At 39.7% G+C, this 13,026-nt stretch overlaps 2 long non-coding RNA genes across 2 annotated transcripts; one reads left to right on the forward strand and one right to left on the reverse strand.

Moving 5' to 3' along the window:
* Nucleotides 1-114: 114 nt before the first annotated feature.
* Nucleotides 115-2,045, reverse strand: LOC119020985. Its single transcript, XR_005075457.1, has 3 exons — nt 1,925-2,045; nt 699-838; nt 115-574 (listed from the first exon to the last, which is right to left on the reverse strand). It is a non-coding gene; the product is annotated as an uncharacterized LOC119020985 (long non-coding RNA).
* Nucleotides 1,504-5,669, forward strand: LOC119020984. Its single transcript, XR_005075456.1, has 2 exons — nt 1,504-2,323; nt 3,495-5,669. It is a non-coding gene; the product is annotated as an uncharacterized LOC119020984 (long non-coding RNA).
* Nucleotides 5,670-13,026: the final 7,357 nt, after the last annotated feature.

Genomic DNA, 13,026 nt, shown 5'->3' on the forward strand with positions numbered 1-13,026 from the left:
AGACTGCAGACTACACTCCAGATCTGCTAAAGACTGTCAACAAGTCTCTTCCCTGTCAGAAATAGGGTAGTGACTGATAGGCCATTTAAATAAAAAAGCATGCACAGCATGCATCAATGCCACAAGTAAAGGCCTTAAAGGTAACCAAAGATTTTACCTGTCCTCATCAGTAAATAGTAATATTACTAATAATAAGTGGAAATATTAACCCATTGAAAAAAAACATCTGACTGAGATTTGTGGAGGAGCAACAGCACAGATGTCATTTGAGGAATATCCACATTCACCAAATCCACCTAATCTCTGGTGGTATGCAGTGAATCCTTACTGGTTTGCACTCAAACACAAGAAGATGTTACTTTTCTGACACTTCCACCTCGACACTTTCCCTTTGGATTCACTGCAGATGTGTGGCACATAATAACTGAAGGCTGCTACTCCATGTTTAGTTTTGACCTGCTTGAGATCCGCTGACATCTGGCAAAACTAAGGCTGAAACTTTGCCTCTGTCTGTCTTTAAATGAATGTAATTGAGGACCTTGACAAGAGCGGTCTCAGCGCTGTGATCGAAATCCTGATTGGAAGACATCAAAACAGCCATTTATTATTAGACAATTGTTCAGCTATTCGAAAAAAACAGCAATTTCACTGATTTAACTTGAAATTGGGATGTTTGATACGGGCCGATAATTCATTACCGATGTGTCGAGCTTGTTCTTCAGGAGTGGTTTAACAACTGCAGTTTTCATGGCTTGTAGGAAGACACCTGAGAGAAGAGGCATGTTGACAATCTGTAGCAGATCTGGAGTCATGCTGTCTGAAACTGTTTTGAAGAACCCTGCAGGTAATATATCACGGCAGCAGGAGGAAGAAGTGTAAGTGAATGCGTAAAGCCAAAGACAGTTTTCAGCTATAAAAGAAAAAAAAAAAAAGGATTTTTCTGCTGAGAGCTGAGAGGAATGTATCTTTTTTTTTGATGAATAAAATCATGACTTAGAGCAGCCTTTTCATGGCAGAAAGGTGTTGCAGCATTCCCTTAAACAAGTGAGGCAGAGGCAGCTTGTCCGGCGTAATCCAAGTCTCTGGAATCCCCGAGATCCCAAATTGATATGAGGAGATGTTTCTTATACCCTTTTTGAGCTGGATCATTTGCTATAGCTGTTAAACGAAAAGTGTTAGTGCGCACCCCATCTGAAGTGGGTGCACAAGCTTGATCGTCTGTCAAGGATTTAATTAACGTCTTTTCAAATCAATTTGGGATCTTGGGGCTTCCAGACGAGGAGCTGTGGGTGTAATTTTATGTTTTTTTTGTACTTTTGTGTGTGTGTGTGTGTGTGTGTGTGTGCATATGGGTGTGTGTTGTTTTTTTAACGTTTAAAAAATGGCTGGTACTGCTTCACTGCTGTGAAGTTTCTTAAATATTTTTAGGGCTATGAAACCTTTTTCATTTCAGGTTGAACTTATCCTTTAAGGAGGACAAAAAGCTGAGCAACTTTAGATTCATTTTATTCTGTGTCAGTGACCCTCAGCCAGGATGCATACATTTATTTGTATTTTACATTGTAAAGAAAGTACATATTTCATGTTATGGGGTCAGTTCACTCTTCATTAGAAAAACAAAGTTTTGACTCTTGAACAGTACCATGGAGGTTTCATCTGTCTGCAATGATGGAAGCTTGTGCTGCTTAAAGCAACTGAACACATAGGGTGGAAAAAATCAACACCAAAGTGTGTTTCCAGAAAGGAATAGGCCCTGTTATTCTGTGTAATCCAAATCCTTGATGTGGACACAAATAGTCAAAGTGAAAACTGTGGATAATGGATAATCCAGAGTGATAACTATTCAAACACTGTGGGCACCAAAATGCCATTTTTCTCACTGCCATTACTGGGATGGTGGGAGAAATCTCAGAGAGCGACTCACAGCAGAATTAGATCCATATTTCTGAGGGTAAATGCAAGAACATGTGTGTTTGGAAATTGCGTGGATCGACCCTTTAAGAGTAAATCATCTCGACAGCTGGAGAACTCGTGTTGATTTCGACTGTTTTTTGCCTCCGTACAGTGACACAGATGATACCCTCACACTTCAAGTAGAACATTTGGTGCTCTTTGAGGTTACCATAGCTACCACAACACAGCAAGGCCGGATGTCCATAGTGGTGATCAGCTCGTAACTGGTGGTGCATCTGCGATTTCTTTGTCGAAACAGTCCGAACGAACAAGTCATTTCATGGTGAAGATCACTGCAAAGAGATGAGCAAAGCTGTAAAATAGCCTACATAACCGAGTGACCAACTTTTAATTCTTAAAGTCTTCCACTGTGAGAAATGTTCGATTCTAGTACTTTGGTACATTTTTATATTGGTTCACGCTCCTGGGACAAAGCAGCAGCAACAAATAAATTAACATCCTGTAAAGGTTTCATATCCTTGTAATTACTGTAGTCTCCCTGCTCATGTGGAAAGGCAATTTATCTCCGAGTTCTCTTGTGCTAATTCAGAGTTTATGAGGGCTGCCTTTGGGTCTGCACCGACACTTAACCACTTTCATAAACAGTGAGACTCTTTTTCCTAATTGCTGCCGGCTTCCACTGATACACAACTATTGCACTTCATACAGTGTGTTATATTCACGGTTATTTAAAACCGCTTTGGCAGATTGTATTTATGCAAATATGGTAATGTTTTTTTTTTTCTGGAAAGATGATGATTTAGTTAGCATATAAATGACATTCAGTGTAGTTTTATGAGTTCTAACTTATCAGCAAATTTGTTCTATTGATAACTGATTGATAAAGCTACAGATACAGGCGTAGCTATGATCCTTCTTGTGAACCGTCGTCAACTTTTGATCTTTCCACTGCTGTGTCAAGTCGAAATCTGAATGCCCCCTTTTACATAGGCTACTATTACGAATTTATATTAGGTCAAATATTGATGGTAAAGGCATACTTTTATTGTAAATATGTGACTTGCAGGGGACTGAGTTTTGAGGTTTTGATTCTCATGAGAGATGTGGGTCATACCTGATTTACATAAGGAACATGAGCAAAAGATGCAATTCAGGGAGTTAATGAAAGAAAAAATATGCATTAAATGTACTCACAGTATTCACTTTGAGGCATATACAGTATAATAATCCTTGAATTAATCATGGGAGGGAATGTGACCCAGCGTGTTGCTCAGGATACTTGAATGAATGCTTTTTTTTTTTTCCCGGAGTGTGCGTATCGCTCATCCAAACTCATTTTTATTTATTCCCTTGACACAAACAGGCATACATGGAAATTATGAATAGATTATAAAACATGCATAAAGCAGTTTGCTAATTTTCCACCATATCTCTCTGCCTTCCTACACACCACTGGTATCAAATGGTGGTTGTCATAGCAACAGGCTCACAAGCCACAACAGGGCTTTTGGAAGACAAATACAGATCAGCATAACAGAAAGAAATCTCTCTCATCCACGTCTTTTTTTTTTTTTTTTCAGTCTACAAACGCGTTGAAGCCCACGAACGACAGCCAACGTGATTGATTTCTGCTTCTGTCATCCACAAGACACAACAACGTATGAAGGTTTCAACGCAGGCGGCTTGATGACGCTTCGTCACAGAATAACACACGCTAATAGTATTTAGGCATTTTCAGGGCAGCAACAGAGGTTTGCAACACCCCGATGTGGGCCTGTGCTTGAGCCGCATGTCTGTACAGAGTTTCCTTGAGGTGTCCCAAGTGGTCAAAGGCATCAGAGGAACATGTTTAAGAGAAAAGACACCCATGATTTATTATTCTTTTGGGTCGGTGTTGAACCAAGCCAGAGATAAAGGCCTGTGAATCATGGAGTCAAATGAATTTCGAGACAAATTACTTCATTTGTGGTCGAGGCTAGACTAGTTTTAGCATTTGGCTTTCAGTGTCTGTCTCGCACTGTCTGGTCAGCTCAACTGTATTTACCGAAAGCTTTATTCATATTAATCACATTCTGAAGCCCACTGATATTTCCAGACAATTACCATTGGCAGGATCTCATATCATCGTGATCGTTCCTGGAACACCATCATTTAATGTTTCCTCACGACTGTCATTGCCACTAACCAGTGTGGGAAAGAGTACTAAAAATCTGCACTCAAATTAACTGTTGTTAAAAATACACTTATGTAAAAGTACAAAGTATTCTCGATCACCTCGTTAGCTGCCAAAATGCAGATGAAAGGGTGAGATAGAAATTCAAACTGTACTCAGTACCCAGTCATGTTTTTAAGTGTCAAATGTCACGTGGCTGTCATCTAGTTTGTGTGTTTTATATGTGTCTTCTGGGTTTTGTGGTGTCTTATACCCTTCTGTTTTCTTGATCTTCTCATCGGCCGGACTTTCCCTCCACAGGTGTCTTGTATGCTTGATTAGCCCCGCCCTCTTACCTGAGTTCTTCCCATGGCTGCTTTCCCTCCACACCCTCTGCATCTGCCTCATGAGCCCGTCTCTCCTTCCGGTGTTTTTTCTTTCATCTCCCTCACCTATGTCACTCCACCTCACTCCACCTGCATCTCATCCCCTTGTTAGTTTAGTTTGTGTCAAGGTCCCATCTTTGCCTGTCCCTTGCGTTACCTTGATCCTGAGTAAACGTTGCCCAGCTATCTTCATGCCTGCCGTCTACTGCATTTGGCTCCCAACTTCTCTGCTTCCAAAACAGTAACTGAGTCGATGACATGGTGTAATGTGTACCTAAGTATGTGTAAAATTACAGACTTGAAATATAATCGTAGAAGTTTAAGTAACCAAGGAAATTACTTAATCAGCCTAATTTGAGTGGGTGTATAATTAGTTACTTCCAGCCCTGTCAAACAGCGACAGAACACTTAACGGTATAATGACGTGTTCCCTTCAGGAAATGAGCCCAGATTTGTGAATGAGAGCCCTGTACAGGCCCGGTTCTAGACTGCCTTGATTGGGGGGGGCAGTAAGAAATGCTGATGGGTCACCGACTGCTACTGTTTTGAGTGCCATTAGGATGATGTTTTTTTGCATGCCTACCAGTCAATGGTGCCAACCCAGACGTAAGCATCGCAGATTGGCCATGGTTCCATCGGCAAAGCTCTAACAGATTAGCCGCTGTCAGGGCGGGGCTAGCAATGATTGAAAGTTGAAACCCTGGATTTGTGGAGAAAAAGGACACTCGACCAGCTGACAGACTAATATTGCCGTTCATAGTCCTCCATGGAGGAGGCTGTTGGAAAGACCCCCACCCAACAAATGGTTCAGTCCATCCCCACCTGACCACAACAGCTCCAAGGGGAAATGTTTTTTGACCAGACAAGTCTACAAAACCTTTTTGCCAAGCTCTTTGAACTGGGAGGATTTGCCTTTCTCTGAAAGTCTGACAGAGTTTTTGTGTGAGGAAAACAAAAAATGTAGACATTGTTTGTGAAACAAAGCCACATCTAAATGTGCAAAATCAGAAAGAAACAACCTGGAAATCAGATCACAAGTCAAGAACTCACCAATTACCTCATCTCCTGTTTGTCAAACTAACACAGAGATAACTTTTGGCTGCAACTGTCATTTTCTCTTCCCCTGATTGCTCTCCACTTGATCGGCTGTAACGTAAGTTTGTTAGTGATTGGGTACTGCTGCTACATCCAAGGACCAAATTAAAATATCAAATTCTTGACAGACTTTCATTTATTTTTTGTATTATTAGGGCCCGAGCACTATCTGTGTGAGGACCATACACACACTTTTTCCTTTGCTATGATCACATTAAAAACATAAACATTAATATTTAAAGTTCAGAGAGCAGATTTAGGCTCGGACTGAAAAATCTGACCATTACTGGTGCAGCTGAGGAGCCTGTGAACTATCCTGATTAAAAGGCCTTTTGGATTTATTTCAGATCCCTTATTCTATTTTATATTAATAAGTACTTGGTTTAAAACAATGTGTAGAGATCTAAAGGTTGATGTAAAAACTTTCAGTCAAATAAAGCCTCATTCAGAGATCCATTCAGAGACATAGAAAGTAATCAAAACTAAAACATTAAGACATTAAAACAGCATCTGAAAGGCAGAACGGAAAAAAGCTAATATAATAAGCTAAAAAAAAAAGTATTAAATTAATGTAGTTATTTGAAAACCACAGTGAACAGTTTTGAATTAGATGAGCGGACAGTTTTACTTAAATTATGTTACTGACTACTTTTAAATAAGTAACTGTATCAGAACAAACATCTTAAACAACCCTCCCGATCCCTGTACAAGTAAACCAAATGTGTTCAGTCCTGAGAGCATTTAGTGCTTTACAGACCAGTAATGTGATTTTAAAGTGCAGACACCAATGAGGCTGCATAATGATCATATAAACTACTGTAGCTGCTCAAAATGACCATTTATCTGTCTGCTTGGTGATGTCACAGGCAGCAGTTCAGGTATATTTCATATCAGCTGTTGGTAAAATGTTATAAACCTCTCACTGAGCTGCTGTTAGCTTCATTCATGTGATAAGAGATGGAGAGAGGCTAACTTACTCAGACATTAAACAACACATGGTTTCTAAATCAGTCATTCCTAGAATAGGAATAGATAATGAAGGTTATGGAAGCCCTGCTCTCCATTACAGAAAGAAAATGTATACATCAAATATAGTTAAAGCTTTGAAAATGCCACTGAGAGGAGACATTGGTCTCCATCAAAAGACTCAACAGGTGCTTTAAATATCTATAAAAAACACAATGAGTGTATTTCAAAAAAAGGTTTTATTATGTAAATAACCAGCAAAGACAACAGTGCTCACTGTCTGAGCAGGTGAAACCAGAGTCAACAAACAACTGCAGGACCTGAAGGAGTTTCATCAGAAGACGGATACTCAGTTTTCCTGCTTCAGGTTCTGTGGCGGCTCGTCTTATTCGTCTCAGCTGCTCGTCTGTCACCTGCAGGAAGAGAAAGAGGAGCAGTGGTAGTTTGATGTCTCTTTGTGGAGGTTTTGTTGTGTTTTAGGTTTGTTTTTAGAAGTTTTTGTGTTGTTTTTAGAGGTTTTGTGTGTTTGTTTTTGGAGGTTTTTGTGTTGTTTTTAGAGGTTTTTGTGTTGTTTTTAGAGGTTTTTGTTTGTTTTTAGAGATTTTTGTTTGTTTTAGGGGTTTTGTGCTAGTTGTGGTAGTTGTTTGTCCTCCACAAAGAGACCTGGGTCTATTTTTGATGAGTTTTGAGTCTCCTTGTGGGGGTTTGAGTCTCTAACTCAGTTGTATTTAACCTGAAATGACTTTTCATAATTTATTTACATGGAGTTTTAATTTAATTTAATTCGTAAGTAAATTCGGTTTTGTTTTACTGAGAGGAAACATAAACTGGTTACAGTGCCTAAATGCATTTATCGGATCTAATTCATAAAGTATTTAACATGTGTATACACTGAGAGACACGACATTAGAACCAGCGACAGGTGAAATGAATAACATGGATCATTGTGTTCCAATGTCATGTTCGGCTGTGAAGCCATGAGTTCTAGCATTCATGTGGATGTCTCATTGACAAACACCAGTCACCCAAACACAGCTGCAGAACAAGTACACCCCGTCATGGCAGCAGCACTCCTTGATGGCAGTGCCCCCCCAGCAGGACAACACGCCTGCAACACTGCAAAAGCTACTCAGGAACGACCCGAGGAACGTGGGAAAGAGCTCAAGGTGTCAACCTGGCCTCCAGATTCCCCAGATCTCAATCGCGCGGGAAACGAGCAAGACCACCCCTTTTGGCATGCACGACATGGATTCGTCAGGAAACCTGTGGGCTGGACTTATGTGGTTTAAGTCATTTCAACCAGAGAATTCTGTAGCCCTTGAAAGTTGTTTAGCTCTGTGGTAGAGGAGGAGTTCTGTGTTCAGAGAGTCAGCTTTTATCATGAGTTCGAGTCCCTGCCTGAGAAACTAAACTGCATCATATTTACTGTAACTTCTCTTGGTAAATGTTAAGATAAAAATTGATAGAACAGACACAGATAAACACTTGTTAACAGGATACACAAAAATCTACTTTTTTATTGATAGAATAGAATAGAATAGAATAGAATAGAATGAAATAGAACAGAATAGTCTTTATTGTCATTGTACAGGAGGGTACAATGAAATTGATATTAAAATTATATTTAATTTCCCTTGTCTTCATTTGTTATTAATCCAAAACTAATTGATTGTAATCAAGTTACATTACTTTAATATTGTAATCAGGTGCATTCAGGTAATTTGGACACCTCAGGTCAAGTGTTATTGATTTCAATTTTTGTACTTTTACCATAAAATGAATTAAATTAAATGTGAATGATGACTTCATGGGGATGATGTCACAGAAAGGGGCACTAGTACATCCATAATATGTACTAGTGCCCCAGTATGTAAGAATCTGTTTCTTACCTTTTTATTATATAGCCTGTTGTTTATTTTGTACATTTATTAATGTGTATTGAGATATCCCCATTTGCAGGACCAATAAAGGAATTCTGAATCTGATTCAGATTCTGATTCTGAGTCAGTCACGCTCATAGGAATTGCACGGGGATGTAAGTGACATGATATTCTGATCAATCATAAATAAGAAAATGTTTCTAATATCTTATCATGTTATGTTTGTGGTGGAGCTGTTGAAAAAAGAGAAAATTCTGGGAAAACGAGACAGGTGACATCTTTCGAGAGAGACCCGGCTCTGTTGGCAGAGGAGCCGTGGACTGTGATTACTCTGAGCAGCATTTATGGGAATAAATTACAATACTATATATTTGAATATACTTTTTTTTTTTTTGGAACAAAGCGGGGTCGGTTTGGTGGGGCAGCCGAAGCATTTGTGGGGGCATTGTCCCCCCGTGCCCATGCCTAGAACCGGGCCCGGCTCTGTACTGTTCTGTATTGCAGAGCTTGTACACAAGCTTGCTCAGACTGTGGTCTTCATCACTTTCTCAAGGTCCTGCAGCACTAATAATCATGTTGTTCCAGGAACAGGAGATAGACCTTTACCTTTCTGACCGTAACTCTCACTAAAAATCTTGAGCATTTCCTCCAGCAGGTCTCACAGTGACACCGGCTTTGGCTGCTCTCCACTGGCTCTCCATCAAATACAGAATTCGGTTGTGAAAGTCCTTGTGACTGCTGAGCTGTGGTGGTTACACCACAGATCTGCTGCAGCCATTGCCACTGACAGGTCTCCAAGGTCAGAGGTCGTGGCTCCTGAAACTCTCGCCCATTTGACGTAAGCTTTGTGCACACTGTCGACACATTTTGTTCAGACTTTCTGCTTTTATCGTGTCATCTTCATGGCATTTGGGAAGAGCTTTGTGATTTCTCTGATCTTTTGAAAAAAATATAGTTACGTGCTTACTTGAGCTGTTATTAATCTTCAATTTTACATGGTGTCTGTTATTCAGTTTGCAGGCTCGCATATGAGCATCCTAATTATCTGCTGTGAAGCAATCATTTGTCACCATGCAGCTTCAATAAGGCAGAAGGTAAAAACACCGGAGGCTCTGGTTTGTTAAAAAGTTTGCATTAAAATTCACACTCATTGTCATAATCTTTTAATTGATATTGACATTTTTGTATATATAGTTGAAGTAGGTATAACTGGAGAAAATATTGCACAGTTTTTAAGATAGTTGTTCTTTCATACTATTATATTTCAGTATATTAAACACGATAGAGTGCCTCCTTCCTGCGTCTATGTCCTCAACTGAGCTTTGGAAAATGTTTTATGCCTCAGTAACAAGTATGATTTGTGTCCAGTTTGCTTGAAGTTACATGCTATAACACTGACAGGAAATGGCTGAATGTTTTGTAAATCCTTCGCAGTTCACACCCGACACCGAAATCCATCACATACTGTTGAGCTGCATCCAAAGCTGGAGCCCAGTGTGAACGAAAAAAAACTTGACACAGCCTCAGCAAATGTTGCAGTGTGATTTTTACAATTTGAAGGAGCCAGAAGCTTTGTCGGAGCAAATTGTTACTGAGGCTGATGAAGAATGACTTACTTGGGTGCTTGCTGTAAAATGTGAGCTAGTCAACGAGGAGCACCAGCTCCTGATTAACCTCTGGGTGTTTGAGATCTCTTAGAACAGAGTGGATAAGATGATTATCATTCATTTTTCCTTTTTTTTTTTCTTTTCTTTTTTTAATGAGCCCATGCCATTCAGATAGAAACGCAGTCTAGAGACGAACTGGTGACATATTTACCCCACCTGTCACTCTTCATGGCTTTAGTCTGATTCAAAAGGTTTTCTGGATGTTGTTATTGAATATCTCTGTTTATGTTTTTAAATTAGTATGTATTTTACCTTATTTCACCAGGATAATCAGCATAAACAGGACACTTACAATATGTCTAGCTTATCAAAGGAGATGCCAAACATTAAAGTCAGAGCAGTCCATTGAAAAAGTAAACGGGCGTCCAAATAAGCCGTCTGTAGTCTGTTTTGCTGCCAGTAATCAGTTATCTACTGCAAGAAACCTTTGGCTGTCAGGGAGAGTCAAAAATATAAAAATCATTTGAAGCTCAGAGTATCAAATTGATCTTGTGGCACTTCAAGATAAGAACGCAAACATGGTTTGTTAACTAATTTTAGTGCCACGCCTCAGGTAGCTGAGACGTCAATACCTCATGTGATTAAAGAAAATAGCATGGCAGTGGTGATGCAGTCCTTGACTGAAGGAACCCATTTCGCTGAGTCTGTACATCCGACCTCTACGAACCCTATTTACAGGTATGTGTAAATAATGAATTATGGGCGGCTTCATGTCAGTGGAGAGAAAATGCATAGCGATAGACGCCAGCTCAGTCCATACTGCAGGTTGAACACTGAGCCGGCACATACCACACAATTATACTGCACATGTGAAGGGATATTTAGTCTCACTAAGGGCATAGTCTTTTACATATTACCAACATTAATTAATATCAAAAGGCATTTTGACATCACAAATCAAAATCCACATTCCTGTGCAGTGTTGGTTGGCTCCTAAGTATGACCTGGCATTATGTAATTAAAGAGGGTTTATGTTTCATATCAAGTAATCAGGTTACCAAAGCTCAGGTTTATTGCAATTAATTACAAATCAAGTGGTAGGCGATATTGTAAAGCCTATTAGTGCAAATGATGAGCGTATCATTAACCTGTCATCCCATATGGTTTATTTCGAGGCAGCCAGGGCAATGCTAAATTCCAGGATAGCCCAAAACAATTTGTCATCACTACAGCACTCAATGAAGGCCCACAGCCTCTGATTGGTTGACAGACACAGTCATGGGGCTGCAAGTGGACGGTTAAGAATCATGCTAACAACATCAATAACCGTTTACAAAGCAGAACATTGATAATTGATCACAAACTTTTGGAGTTGGATTTATCATTATGGATTTTTTTTTTTTTAAGTCTCCAAAATGACACAGCTGTTGAAAGGGATAAGTGGCATAGTTGGCTTCATTAGTACATTTTGGGCAAAGCAAATAGCTTCATCTCCAACATGCAGCTTTTTAGAGATATTTAGTACATCATATAATTCATAGTTGATGAAGAGGTCGGATTATAACTCAATTCTTGACAATGTAAATGTAATAATTTCACTGAAATCATTCTTGTGATGCATTTGCTTTATTTGCTAGTTCACTTCCAGGGACTGTGAACTCTGTGGGAACTGAACTTTGAACTAGTTCTGGTGAAGTGTGACCGTGCACAACACTGTCCCTGTACACATGTGAGCCCAACAGCTCTAAAGCGCTGACTAGCTGCTTTTTGATGTCATTGCTTTTATCTGCTGTCCTGGTTAGCTAAACCAAAAAATAAAAAATCTAAATCTGGAGATGAAAACAGCTTGCAGTGCAGGAAGTAAGAACGGTCTTATGCCAGTAAACTTAACTAGGAAGATGAAGTGTGAGGGGCTTACATATTCATGCTTGTTGATTCATCAAATGGCAGCCAATTGTGTGGCTGTACAATGTTCATGAGCAACAGTAATGAGTGAATGCGTGCTGGTGCTGTCTTCCTCCTGACTGGAGGTAATGATCTCCAGCTGGTTGTTTAAGAGTAGTCTGGTTGGCTCTCTCGCAGACAGTGACTGCCAAACGTTGCCTTATTTAACATAACCAACCCAACTGGATAGGAAGAGCGAGTCGTCAGTGTGCCATGAGTATGACTCACCTGGACTTTATCCTGTCACCCAAAAATACCACGGGCTGAAGCACAATCCAAACAAACTAACAGAGTGGAGCCAGCGCCAGGACAAATCTTGAGACGCAAGGGATGTAATCAAGAGACACACATTTACAACAGTTTTTTTGTGTGGATTAGGGCTGGGTAAAAAGGCATTCAAATAATACTGCAAGATGTTAAGGCTTTATTGCAAAACACAATATTTTTGACCAAGTACTCAACAATACTGTTTGATGACTATTGATGCTTTCACAAAGGTTTTGGAGAGGAAATTCAAAAATCTGAATTTTGAGGTCATAATACAAACTTTACAATAAAAATGTTCATGATTTTTCCATGGCTGAGTAAATAAGTGGTTCTCAGAGGAAAATAAGGTCTCCGGGACACTGTTTGAAGCTAGAAATGTGGCAGGGTCCGCCACATATAAACAAAGTAAAACAGTATGAGACTGTGTTGTCCTTTAAGGTCCATCTGTTGGCTCGAACATGAATATTCATTTTTGTGGTTTAACAGTGTGGAAAATGATTAACAATTGCTGCTGAAGAAATCTGTTTTATATCAGTGCATACATACAACATATTCAGTATGTGGTGTGTATGACATGAATGTTTGCTGCTGCATGCTAAACCTACCCTGGCATACAGATACCAAGATGGATGATGAAAAAAAAAAAAACAAAACTCTCTTAACGAGTACAGTTAGATATGTGCCTGGTGTGGCCTTGTGCCTCCGAAGCGCTTTCATTGCTCTGCAAATTTGTGTTTGCCTTTCAATATAATCCCATCTGTGGAGACATTCACTCGGCGAGCAGATACAGGAACAAACACAACACTTCTCTCCAT

Source organism: Acanthopagrus latus, chromosome 6 (assembly GCF_904848185.1).
Source record: "Acanthopagrus latus isolate v.2019 chromosome 6, fAcaLat1.1, whole genome shotgun sequence".
In the NCBI taxonomy this organism is placed as follows: Eukaryota; Metazoa; Chordata; class Actinopteri; order Spariformes; family Sparidae; genus Acanthopagrus; species Acanthopagrus latus.